The sequence below is a fragment of the Amphiprion ocellaris genome, chromosome 9 (assembly GCF_022539595.1).
Source record: "Amphiprion ocellaris isolate individual 3 ecotype Okinawa chromosome 9, ASM2253959v1, whole genome shotgun sequence".
NCBI classification, from domain to species: Eukaryota; Metazoa; Chordata; class Actinopteri; family Pomacentridae; genus Amphiprion; species Amphiprion ocellaris.
This window is the reverse complement of record NC_072774.1, coordinates 11,740,399-11,754,049: the sequence shown is the minus strand read 5'-3', so window position 1 is coordinate 11,754,049 and position 13,651 is coordinate 11,740,399. Positions and strand designations below refer to the sequence as shown.

Here is a 13,651-nt window from a genome sequence, read left to right as displayed (position 1 = left end):
TAAACTGGATATCTTTGAACAAAACAAGAAATTTGAACAAATGCAGATTTTTCACAATTTTCTGACATGTTAGAACCCAACAGCTGAAAGATTCTTCCAGAAAGTAATCAATAATAACAATCATTAGCTGCAGTCTTATTACTGAACGTCGTAGAATTTATTTTTATTTTTTTGGGTTATTTTTTCAATCAGTCAAACAAAAGACAATCAAACTTGCTGTGCTGAAGGTCACACCTTCATTTGTTTGTTTTGATCAACTAAAAGTAAAAAAAAAGAGCAAATATTCAGTTAACAGTGAAAAGGGACAAACGACAGCAGCAAATCTTTTCTTTTGACATGCTAAATTGTTTTTTCTTATGTATATATTCTTGCCTGAATAAAGAATTATTAAAAATGACAAAGAAACACAAAAGGAGACCAAAAACCAACCATGAAGCGACACAAAATTAACAAAAGAGAAACTGAAATTAGCAAAAAGTGCCAAAAAAATGACAAGAAACACATAAAACACAACATGACTACAAAAGACCACAAAAAGACACGTAAAGAAACAGAAAACAACCACAAACTGACGACAAAAAGACAAGACAAAACCCCTGACTTATCCAGTATGTATTCATCAGAGCTATGGCGTCTGTGGTTTGACTGAGAAAAATCCATCAGAGCTGTGATGTGAAGCTGTGCAGCCGCTGATATGAAGACAGAATCAATACGTCCTGGAGGACCACAGAGAACATGACACCAGGAGGCTTCTTCTGCAGAGTTCACTGTACGATTACATCTGTCAGCAACATGCAGCAGCTTTAAAAGCTCATATGTACACACAGTATTATTGTGGACAAATTTCAAGTCTATTTGGACAAGTTTATGTAATTCATGACAAATTTTAATTCATTTTGGACATATTTTAAGTCATTTTACACAAGTTTGTCAGTCATTTTGGACACATTCAAGTCATCTGAGACAATTTTATGTCATTTTAGACATAAATCTGGTTGTTCTGGACAACTTTAGGTCACTTTTGACTATTTTCTACATCATTATATACAAACATTTAGTCAATTTTGAAAAATTCTGTATACTCGTTTGGAAAATTTTCAGGCAGTTTGTCCAATTTTACTGAAAGGTTGATAAATAAATGGATACTTCATCCCTTGAAGAAATTCAGCAGCTCACACATATCACTCATATTCCAGGTAAGAACCAGGGAAGGTGCAAATTATGCTAACAGAAGTAAAGAAATGTATTTTGGACAACGTTTGAGTCTATTTGAATAAGTTTATGTAATTTCTGACAATGTTTTTATTCATTTTGGACACATTCCAAGTCATTTCAGACAATTTTATGTTATTTTATACATAAATCTGGTTGTTCTAGACAACTTTAGGTTGATTTTGAGAATTTTCCACATCATTATAGTCAAACATTTTGTCAACATATCACTCATATTACAGGTAAGAAAAAGGTAAGAAGAAAAAGAAATGTTAGTCATTTTGGTCAACTTCCGAGTAAGTTCATGTAATTTATGACAGATTCTAATTCATTTTGGACATATTTTGAGTAATTTTACACAGGTTATTGAGTCATTTCGAATAATTTTTGGACAAGTTTATGTCATTCATGGCAATTCTTAAATCATTCTGGATAAATTCCAAGTCATTTAGTACAATTTTGGAATCATTTCAACCAAATTTTGTAATATGTTGGACAAATTTATGTGTTTTTTAAAAATTAATTTAGGTAAGATATTCAGGTTTATGTCATCCTGGACAATGTTGACTAACAGATGCACTGCACCTGTTGTCATGGAGATCACTAATGTAGCTGGATAAATGTCAGACCTTAATGAGTCCAAAGTGTCCGGTTGGACTATAAAGACACTAAAAGATGTTGTTCTGTGTTGAAGGTGAGCAGACCGTCTCAGCCATTACTAAAGATTTCCTCTGGATGCCCACAGTTTCTTGGCGTCCTCCCAGATCCAGTCTCAGGAAGTCTCCAGAGGCGTGATGACATTCCTCCTCTATTGTTTCAGGCTCTAATAACCTCTGAGTAGGAAGCCGGCGGTGAAACCACGCTGGGCTAAAAGCCTTCTTCCGATTGATAGCGAGCTCAGAAATCCCTCACCACCATAGAGCAGAGTGGATGTCTGCTGAAACCAGATCGCTGCACTTTGACTGTTTTATTCTCTGCACTAAAAATACTCTTCTATAAATACTCCCTCTGCAGCTTCTACCTCTGTCCACTTTATTGTCTTTATTAAAACTGTATTTATCCAGAGCAGATTTACCACTGCCAGGGTTATTATAAACATGCAGTTACTGATTACCAGGAGTCAGTAACTCACTCTGAGGATCGCAATGGTAAAATAATGCAACTTTACTGAACTTTGGAATTCAAATAAGAGAAAAGAAACTATGGCTTTTACTTTAGTGTACATTGAAATTAATTAATTCATGTTACAAAATGTTACAACACTGTAACATTCAAAAACGGTTTAAAAAATTGGTGAAAATTGCAGAAAGTTTCTCTACAATAACAATTTTTAGCTGATTTAAATCCATTAAAACTGTGTAATTTTATTCTCATACATTATAAACCAACAAATTACTATTTGTAAAATCACAAATTTGTGTTGTGGACATTAGGTACAAGTTTTGGCCTGTTTTGTTTTTTTTTTTTGTGTCAACAGCCAACTTGTAAATTAATACTTTTTTCTTTGAGTTCAGCGGTAACTATCTGTAATTTAAGCAATACATGTTTGTTTGATTTTTTTAAAATACAGTTAGAAATTGTTAAATAATGATTTAATTTTTTTTAGTCATTAATATTTTACAGTGCAGGACTGAAGCATTGCTAAGAAGTAGCAAGATGTGAAGATGGAGAATGTCAGGCAGAGTGGAATCAAGTTGAGTCAAGTCAAGTTCAGTCAAGTTGAGTTGAGTCAGCTCAAGCTAGGTCAGGTCCAGACGAGTCATGTTGAGTCAAACTGAGTCAATTCAGGTCACGTCAATGGAGTCAGGTCAACTCAAGTCCAGTGGAGTCAAGTCCAATGAAGTCAGGCCAACTCAAGTTCAGTAGAGTTAAGTCAACTCAAGTCCAGTGGAATTAAGTCCAATGAAGTCAGGTCAAGTCGAGTCAGGTTGAGTTTTGTCACGTCAAGTCAAATGGAGTCAGGTAAAGTCCAGTCATGTCAGGTCGAGTCAGTTCCTTTCTAAGCAGCAGTGAGACGTGAGGGTGGACATAAAAAGCGAATCTTATTCCTCCAATTCTGGTCTAGTCTGGTCTAGTCTTGGGTGTTAAAATGTCTGATCACACTGGTTCAATAAGTCACTCCTGTTGTTTCATGGCTTCTTTTCACATCCTTCACTGCTGCACACTGACACTATCGGAATATTTTCTCATTTAATTAGTAGAAAAAAACAAACCTTTATCCCATTACTGTTCTGATGTTTCAGGTTTTTACTGTTGTGCCAATTGAGAGTCTAATTATTTAAGCAGGTATTGTATCAAAGACAGTGAAAATACATACTATATTGGAGCATATTGCCCAACCCTAGTCTAGTATTCATTACTGTGCTGTAAAATGCTCGTCAAGTCAGGTCAACTCTCCATGAGAGGTCAGAGAGCAGATACCAAAACCAGGAAGAGACTCAGAGTCCCAACTCATAAAACACTGTTACCTCTGACCTCCGCACACATCCGGACTCACTGATGTGAATGAATGAAGATGAAAGACGGCAGCTTCCACTCTGCGCTGCACTTTCCACTTCCAGCCTGAGAGCTGAAGATAAAAGGATTCCGCCACTTCAGAGCTCAACCTGAAATCTGAACATCAGGATTATCGCAGCTCGTCTCTGCAGCTTCAACCAGATTAAACCTGAATCCAGCTGATAACACAGAAGTTAAACATGAATCCAGCTCATCAGAGTGAAAGTAAACCAGAATTCAGCTCAGAGTGAGAACAAACCAGAGTCCATCTCATCATGGAGAAATCCAAATCCCAGCGACCACAAAAAGATATAAACAGCCAAAATGTGATGAAAAACAACCAAAATAAAATGTAAATGACAAATGAAAAGCTGTAAAACAACCAGAATGTGACACAAAGCGTCCAAAATTGAAAGCAAACGATGACAAAAATCTGTAAAATGACCAAAATGAAATCTAAATGTAATGCAAAATGGCCAAATCTAATTGTAAATGACCACACCAGTATTTAAAAAGACCAAATTTAATGTCAAACGACCCAAATTTTAGCACAAAATCACCAAAATGATGCAAAATGACCAAATTTAAGTTCAAATACCGACAAATTAAAATAAAACAGCCAAAATGAAATGCACATGAGCACAAAAAAATGTAAAGCAACCAAAACACCACATCAAATAATCCAAATGAATTCCAAATGACCATACAAAGACATTAATCAGCCAAAATGTGATATTAAACAACCAAAACTAAATGCAAAAAGCTGTAAAACAACCAAAACAAAATGCGAATGACGAACAAAGAGCTGTAAAATAACCAAAATGAGACACAAAACGGCTATAACTAAATTCAAATAAAATAAACGGACATAAAAATTTGTAAAATGACCAATATTAAATCCAAATTACCGCAAAAATGTTTAAAACACTCTAAATTAGATCCAAATCACCACATAAAGAGATAAAACAACCTTAATGTCATGCAAAATTACCAAACTAAATTGCAAATGAAAACAATATGTAAAATGACTAAATTATGAATATAAATAACCACAAAATTATACAAAACTGCCAAAATTAAATGTAAATGACAACAAAAAAAATGTAAAATTAGCAAATTTTACGCAAAATGACCAAAGCTACCCCCCTGGGGACAAATAAAGTTTTCTGATTCAGAAAGCTAAATGCAAACAAGCAAAACAAAAAACCATAATACAGAAAACAACCTACACATGATGTAAAATATTTGCAAATTATCACAAAAAGACCTGAAGTAACCAAAATGTGATACACAACAACCAAAATGGGATGCAAAACAGTCCAAGCTAAACGCAAATAGACACAAAACAACCAAAATGTGACACAACAACCAACATATGATGCAAAATAACCAACATTAAATGCAAATGACCACAAAAATATGTAAAATGACCAACATTAAATCTAAAAAGACAAAAACACAACCAAAATGTGACAGAAAGCAACATACACATGACGCAAAATGCCCAAAATTAAATGCAAATGGTTACAACAACATGCAAAATGCCCAAAATGTGGCATAAAACAACCCCAAAGATACGTAAAACCAAAATGTGACCAACAAAGGTCAGGAAATAAATCAGTGCTTTAACCTTTCACTCTCTCAGGATTCATCGTGCTCGATTTAAATGAGCGGCGGCTGTTTAAAGCTCTAATGAGACACGGTGATCTTTCACTGAACATCAGCAGAGATAAATCCAAACCTCAGATCATTAAAGCTGCACAGTCAAATGTCAGACGTTCCCATGCGAGGAGAACCGATTCTAAACATCTGTCTGCAGATTCACACCGACTACCGAGGTGCCCTCCAGGAAAACACTCCCATTTAAACCAGCTGTTTGTAGACAGACTGGAGCAGATCTGACTCCCACAAATAATGTTTGCAGATCGTTCCTAACAGCAACCATGTTTTCCCTAATTAACATCACACTAATTACATTCTGTAAATGTTCAGGTTCTCAGCCAGCCGCCCACGTTTCATGTAGCTGTTGCATCTGCTGCAGCGCTGTGAAGCCCAACAACTGCGGTAACCAACAGCAAACACTCAACAACTTGTTGACATCTCAGCGTCCAACAGGCTTCAGATTCATCCGCATGACAGAGCTCACAGAAATAAAATAAAGAGATTAACAGCCATTTCATTTCAAGAGGAGATAAACAAAAACTTCACACATCAAACCAGCATGTTGTCCAGTTAAAGCAGGATGATGTTGGAGGACAGAGAGAAGCTGGACTCTGACAGCAACGAGGCCAGAAAAATATGAATATCGTAACATTGAAAAACTGTACCAACTCTGAAAGCAACAAAATTAGAATTTAGATACAGGAAAAAATGGCTTTTTCTACAGTCAAATGTTGAAGAACAACAAATCTATGGAATATATATATATATATATATATATATATATATATATATATATATATATATATATATATATATATATATATATACATATATACATATATATATATATATATATATATATATATATATATATATATATATCGCAGATGACATCGCCCACCTGGAAAACAGTGCAGTATAACCTAAAGTCCAGTTGGATTGATTTAAACAACTTTGGATAACCATGACCTGGATGAATGAGAAACTACACAGACATACTGTTTTGGTCGATTTCTTGTTTTGTTTTTGTTTGTTTTACAGTTAACATGGAAACATTTGACATTTGTTTATGAGCTTGGCCTTTTAATGAGCATTTTATTAATTTAAATATGTAAAACTCTATTTTTTGTGCAGTTTGAGCCCTTCAGTTTGGGGTTCTGATTTTATTTTTTCATTCTATAAATCTTTCAACCTGGAAGGCAGAATTGAAAAGAATTCTATAAATAAAATTATTATCCATGTCAACTAAAAGAATGGTCAAATCTGCTGCAGGATGTCTTGGGTTTCTTTGATTCTTTATTTTTCTATGGCAGATACAGAGTCTCTGGTGGCTCCACGCTCATGTTTCTTTCACTTCCCTCCGCTGATGGATGACCTCTGTATGAAGGTAATGTGCTGCTGTGATATCAGGTGACCCTGTGGGGGATCGAGCTCAGAGCAGAGGGTAATCTGTAGGTAGGAGGAGGGACGGTGCTGATGTATAAATAACCTCCGCTGCCACATGGCCAGCATTATACAGAGAACAAAGCTTTAATATTCTCATCTCTCAAAGGTGTGTCGATATAAACATATTAATATATAGGCACTGAGCTTATTTGTTTGCTCTGTTTTCATTGAACCCTCTGCTCTTCATGATGACTCCCCCTCACCTCAAGAAGAAAACATTATTAAAAATTAATGACACAAAACAAAATTCACTAGTTTGTGAAATTATGTGAGCTTGTGGATGTGTTGCTGAAAAATGCCTAGCAGAATTCCTGCTGTTACAATTAGGTGTTTCCTAGCGTGTATTCTGTTCTGTTGTACAGGAAAAAGTCTCAGCCCAGAACACATCAGATAGCCTGAAGTGATGCAGTGGACAGAAGGTCAGATAATCACATCGCAGCATCAGATGGGAAAAAGCAACACAAAAATATAAAATATTTTTACAAGGAAAGTGATCATTTAAACATTTGAGTCACTTTTAATTAGAAAATGTCACTGTGACCGCTGCACTGTGTGGTACCATCACTGACCAATCAAAGATCAGTCTAAATCCAGTTTAAAACCAATCCAAAACCAGTCCCACCCCAGTCTAAAAAAATCAACCAAAAAACAATCCAAAACCAAATTCAACACCAGTCCAACATCAGTCTCAAAAAAGTTCAAAACCAGTTGATCCAAGTCTAAAACTAGTCCCAGACCAGTCTAAAAAACAGCCAAAAACAAATTCCAAAGTCAATCTAAAACTAAATTGAAAAACAGTCCAAAAATCAGTCTAAGACTACTTTTGAACCAAGTTTAAAACTAAATCCAAAACTACAAGTCCAAACCCACTCAAAAATGAAACCCAACTGGTTTTAGACTACAGGTCTAAAACCAGTTCAAAATTTGTGTAAGTCCAATTTAAAACCAGTCAAATTCTAGTCCCAAACCAGTCTGAAAACCAGTATAAAATCTGCCTAAAACTAAGGTCAAAATCAAATTTAACACAAGTCCAAAAAACAGTCTAATACTGATTTTAATCCCATTTAAAACTAAATCAAAAACCACTCCAAAATAAACCAAAGTTCAAAACCAGTCTAAAACAAAGCCCAATTGACTTTCACTATAAATCTAAAAGCAGTCCAATGCAAAACCAAGTCCAAAATCAGTTTAAAACCAACCCCAAACCAGTCACAAACCAGTCCATAACCAGTTTAAAAACAGTCCTATAGCTGGTCCAAATCCAGTCTAAACCCAAACCGAGCTAATGTCAGGGTTTATATATTTCTTTGTAAAAGCTTCTGTCGTCTCTCTGCTTCAGTTTATATTAAGCTGCTGCAGAGTCTTAATGTTGCTACAGCAGAGAAAACAACATCTTCATTACAACACTTTGTGTGTCTTAATTATTCACACCAGAGGCAGATAATTGGCTGTCGGTTTAAACCTTGATGATTCCTCTCTGTAACAAGACGCTCTGTGAGAGAAGCGAGAGGATTGTCAGCTTCTTCAGTTAGAGCTGAGCCTTTCAATTAAATGCTTTCTTTCTTCACTTCGCCTGATCAGAGCGAGGAGGTGAAGAGACGACCCGCTGAGCTGGAACACACCACCACCTCCATCATCACCATGATTATCAGACTGGAACTTATCATTAAAGCAGAGGAGTGGGGTGGATCCGTCTTTAAATTACACATCTACATATAAAGTCACTTCAGTAAGAACAACTTTACTAAAAAAAAATAAAAAATCAGGAGCTTCAGTTAAGGTTCACATCAAAAATCAGAAAGAAGAAAAAGGTTGATGCCGCACAGCTTCAATTTAACACATAACACATATTTTAACAATTTCTATTCTTCCAGCCTCTACTAATGTTTTCACTCTACTCTGCACATCAGCTGTAGAAAGATGTTTGACCATCACAACAACCTGCTGACAACCTGCTCTTCGACATACCGTTTAACAATGCTGCATTTATTTAGCACTGACACAAAACGGCCCAGAAATAAAAAACTGCTAAAGATAAGTGAGAAAAACACCAAAAAGTGATTAAAAAACTCCTAAACAGACACAAAGCTGCCCAAAGAGATGCAAAACTACCTCAAATTATGACAAAGCAACAAAAAAAGTGGCAAAAACAGCCATAAAAAGACCTTAAACTGCCACAAAAATACAAAATGATCACAAAATGACCACCAAGAGACACAAAAGAACCACACAGACACAAAACTATCACAAAGACATACCACAGAGACATAAAATGACCATAAAGAAACACAAAATAACTACAAAGAGACATAAAACAACCCCAACAGGACACACAATGACCACCAACTGTTGCAAAATGGCCAAATATACACATACAAAAAAACAACCAAAAACAGACACAAAACTGCAAGAAATAGACACAAAACAACAAAAAGTGACAAAAAATAACCACACAAGACACATAATGACCACAAACAGATGCAAAAAACACCGGAAATTGATTTTTTTTTTTACACAATTCTACCCAACTGTAGAAATATGTTTCACCATGCTGAATGTATCTTCTAACAATTTGCTCCTCTGGATATCATTTCTGAGTTACTTTGATGAAATATCCACATTTTCAGCTCATATTTGGTTTGGCACATCACACAGGATACCTTCAAAGACTGTCAGAAAACTGAAAAACTGATGATTCTTTCTGTTTTTACATTTTCCAGCTGATAAATTGCATAATTTTGGTGATTTTTTTAAAGATAGCATAACTCTCAGGCAGGTTTGGGGTTCAGAGGAGGAATGATGTGTGCTTTAAACAAATGCTCCATGTGCCCGAGATCAAAGTTGAGCTTTAATGAGCTATAATTCAGTTCACCCAGCAGTCTGCACTCATCACCTTTACCCAGCACTAACAGCAGAGCCTGCAGAGCTGCTGTAAAGTAACCTGCTGGTGTTATATGACCTTCAGTCTGCAGGCCTGATGCTAACTCTGCAGCCGCAGGGAGACCACGGAGACATTTTTAATTACATCTACAAAGCTCTGATGGGCCTTTTTCCAACACGAGGCTGTGCACAAGTGGCTTTTTAAACTGCCAGAGCCATGATGCATCATTATAAATGAGAAACATGTATGAAAAATGCAGGTCCTTCCACAGTTTACAACACTGCTGCTCACAAACATGACAAAACCAAACACCCACTGCTTCTAAATATTAGAGATACTCCTTGTTGTATGTTTGTATATACAAATGTGGAATTATTTATCTGAATACACACCAATTTGCATTTATATCCAGAACTTTAATCTAATCATTGTTTTTTTATGTTTCATTTTGTTGACATATTATCCTTTAATCACTTCATAAATTGGAAAATTGAAGAACAGGAAAAAATTCCTTTGATTTAAGAAATAAAATGTTGTATAAATCAGACTGTAGGCAATATGTGAACAAGCCCCTCTGTGAAAACAACAACAACTTTAAAATGTAGACAGGAATAATACTGGAAAGTTTGTAAGAGATGCTGAAGTGCAGATTGGCAGATCAGAGGTGGAGGGAAACGCCTTTGGAGAAAACTGACTTTTAAAGACTAATTGTAATCTGCTCTTGAAAGTTTTCTTTTCACTAGACAACAACAGACACAAAACAGACAAAAAAACTGAAGTGATAGAAATAACCAAAAATCGACTTGAAACCACAGAAAATGTACACAAAACAAACAGAAACAGACACAAAACCAAAAGCTGATCAAAAAAAACCAAAAGTACACACAAAATAGTCAGAAATAGACGCACAACTACCAAAAACGGCTAAATATAGACACGAAACAGCTCAAAATAGACAAATACACACCTCAATATTCAATGAGGGAAATAAGTATTTGATCCTCTGCATATTTCATGATGTTGGCCACATACAAAAAAACGAGTGGCCTATAACTTTAATAGTGAGTTTATTTTAACTGCAAGAGACAGAATATCAACAAAACAATCCAGAAAACACACGATCTGCTCAGAAATACTAAACAGCCAGTCACAAAACAACAAAAAGGAGAACAGAGCACCTCCAAATTCATACAAGAAAACGGTCACACTAAACTGCAAAAGCAGAGACAAAGCAGCCCAAAATAGACTAGAAACAACTAAAATGTGGCGGAAAAAAAAAAAACATGAATATCAACAAAACAGCCAAAACAGTCACAGAACACTCATAAATACATACAAACTAACTAAAAGCAGACAGAGAACAACTAAAAAGTGACAAAAATGAACAAAAACAGATACAAACCTGCCATAAATAGTCACACAACAGCCATAAATAGACACAAAACAACTATAAAAGCAGACAAAACTGTACTGATGCAAAACATTCAGACATGAACAAAAAACAAGGAGAAAGTGACATAAAATAACTAGGAATAGACACAGAAAGTCACCAAAAAAGGACACATAACTATCAAAAATAGATGGTATGCGGCAACTTGTTGATTTCTAGATGCTTGTATGTGTTTGAATAATAAAATCTGCCGCCTTCATTAGCAGTCTGGTGATGGAAAGTTGTTCCGGTGCTGCAGAGCTTGGCAGGACCATCATCATGCTGATTTTATGTTTGCTAGTTGACAGCAGGCGGCTCGACACCCTGCAGACGTTATCGGTAAACGCAGCTCGACCGGCTGAAACCGCAAATTAAAAACTAAAAATTCCCGCCAGCTTCCAACAAGGAGAAAAACACGTTTAAACACATTCGAGTGTAGAACCTAATATGGAGGCATCTGCTGAGCGCTTTAATTAAGAGCTGCACATTCGGCATCATTATGTTCCTTCACATTCCTCTTCTTTATTTGGTCAGAATATGAATTCAACAGGCCGAGAGTCACATGGTGTTCAGAGCTGGATCTTTATGGTAACAGAAGAGAGCTGGCTGCAGGATGGAGTGAAGGTCCAGAGGGACGAGCTGCACATAAAGAGAAGCAGATGGAGGGTTTGTTCAGCCGGCCAGCAGCCTGATAACATTCACCGACTCTACGGTCCATTTGGCTGCTCGCCTGGGGCTTCTCACAGGGGAACTGATTGGCCGGCGGTGCAGGGGACAGAAAATGCAGTCGCAACACCAGTCATCACGCTTCACGCTGCATTCAGGGCCCTCCTGCTGAGGAAGTTCATGACCAAGCAGAGCCACAGCTCATAGATCGGTTTTAGTTACCCAAGGGACGTCATTACACCACTTCACTAAATGCATAGTTGCAAGAAAAAAATTCTAATTAACCTTCCTGTAGTCTTCACTTTTGGGCACCCAAAAAAAAAAAAGTGTTTCTTTGTCTAAAAAACCCCCCCAAAAATTCTTTTAAAAAAAATCACCCAAATTTGGCAAGAAAATTCTTGTAAATATTTTCAAAAAATGAGTAAACATCTTCCAAAAAAATCCTATAAATATCTAAAGTGACTACATATATATCAGTAAAACTTCTAATACTATCTTGAAGACCATTCACAAAAAAATCAACCAAAATCCAGCGAAATTCGCTGGAAGTAACATCCACATGGATGGTTTCCCAGCAGAACATTGCCCAAAGCATCTCACTGCCTCCACCGGCTTCCCTTCTTCCCATAGTGCATCCTGGTACCATGTGTTCCTCAGGTAAGCAACGCAGCAGACCATCCCTGTGATATAAAAGAAAGCATGATTCATCAGACCACCTTCATTGCTCCATGGTCCAGTTCTGATGCTTACTGTCATTGTTGGTCTTTTGGTGGTGCACAGAGGTCAGCATGGGACCATGATTGGTCTGCAGCTATGCAGCCCCTTACGCTACAAACTGTGATGCTCTGTTTATTCTGACACCTTTCTATCAGAACCAGCATTAACTTCTTCAGCAATCTGAGCAGCAGTAACTCGTCTGTTGGATCGGACCACACGGGTCAGCAGTCTCTCCTCATGCACATCAATGAGCCTTGGCCACCCATGACCCTGTCACTGGTTCACCACTGTTCCTTCCTTTGACCACTTCATAGATACTGACCACTGCAGACTAGGAACACCCCATAAGAGCTGCAGGTTTGGAGATGATCTGACCCAGTTGTCTAGCAATCACAACGAGGTCCTTATCAAACTCGCTCAAACACTTACGGATGTGCATTTTTCCTGCTTCTAACACATCAACATTGAGGATAAAATGTTCACTTGCTGCCTAACATATCCAACCACTAACAAGAGGTATGATGAAGAGACAGTCCGTGTTATTCACCTTAATTATCAGCGGTCATAATGTTACACCTGATTGGTGTATAATACCAATCACAAGTATACGTGTATATCAATTAAAGATTTAGCCACTGTAGGGTTTTTCCTCCAAAGAGGAATTTGTAGCAGCGCTGCTGCACACACTGCAAGACAGGAAAATGTGCAAAAAAGCAAAACAGATTCAAACTTCATGAACTTGAACTACGGTAGTTTTACATAAAACTGAGGTGACTGCAGCTGTTTCTGAGGATGCTCAGCCTTTAGAACCCATCAGTGTTTCCAGCAGTAATGAACCCAACTGTTGGTGAATCCTCTCAGCTGGTCGACGCTCAGATTCCAGCATATTAATCTTTAACTGCTGCCAGATGGACGGCTACAGCGGCGAGGAAGAGGAAAAGAGGCCCGAAGCACGGCCTTGTGGGTACATTTGTTCAGGATGATTGGCCGCCCGCCTGGCCGCCGTGGTGACGGGAGACGAGGAAGTGACATCAGCCACAGAATTCGGAGACAACATCAGGACCGAAGAGAAACCGAGTCCAACAAGCTGCCTGCTGCTGTAGGACTTTATTCATTCAGGAAACTGCTCAGTTCAACACATT

General features: G+C 37.1%; 1 protein-coding gene across 1 annotated transcript in view; it reads right to left on the bottom strand.

Annotated features, from left to right (window-relative positions):
* The window catches only part of npr1b (natriuretic peptide receptor 1b), a 71,718-nt gene that overhangs the window by 41,370 nt on the left and 16,697 nt on the right, over positions 1–13,651 (bottom strand). The window lies entirely within an intron of this gene.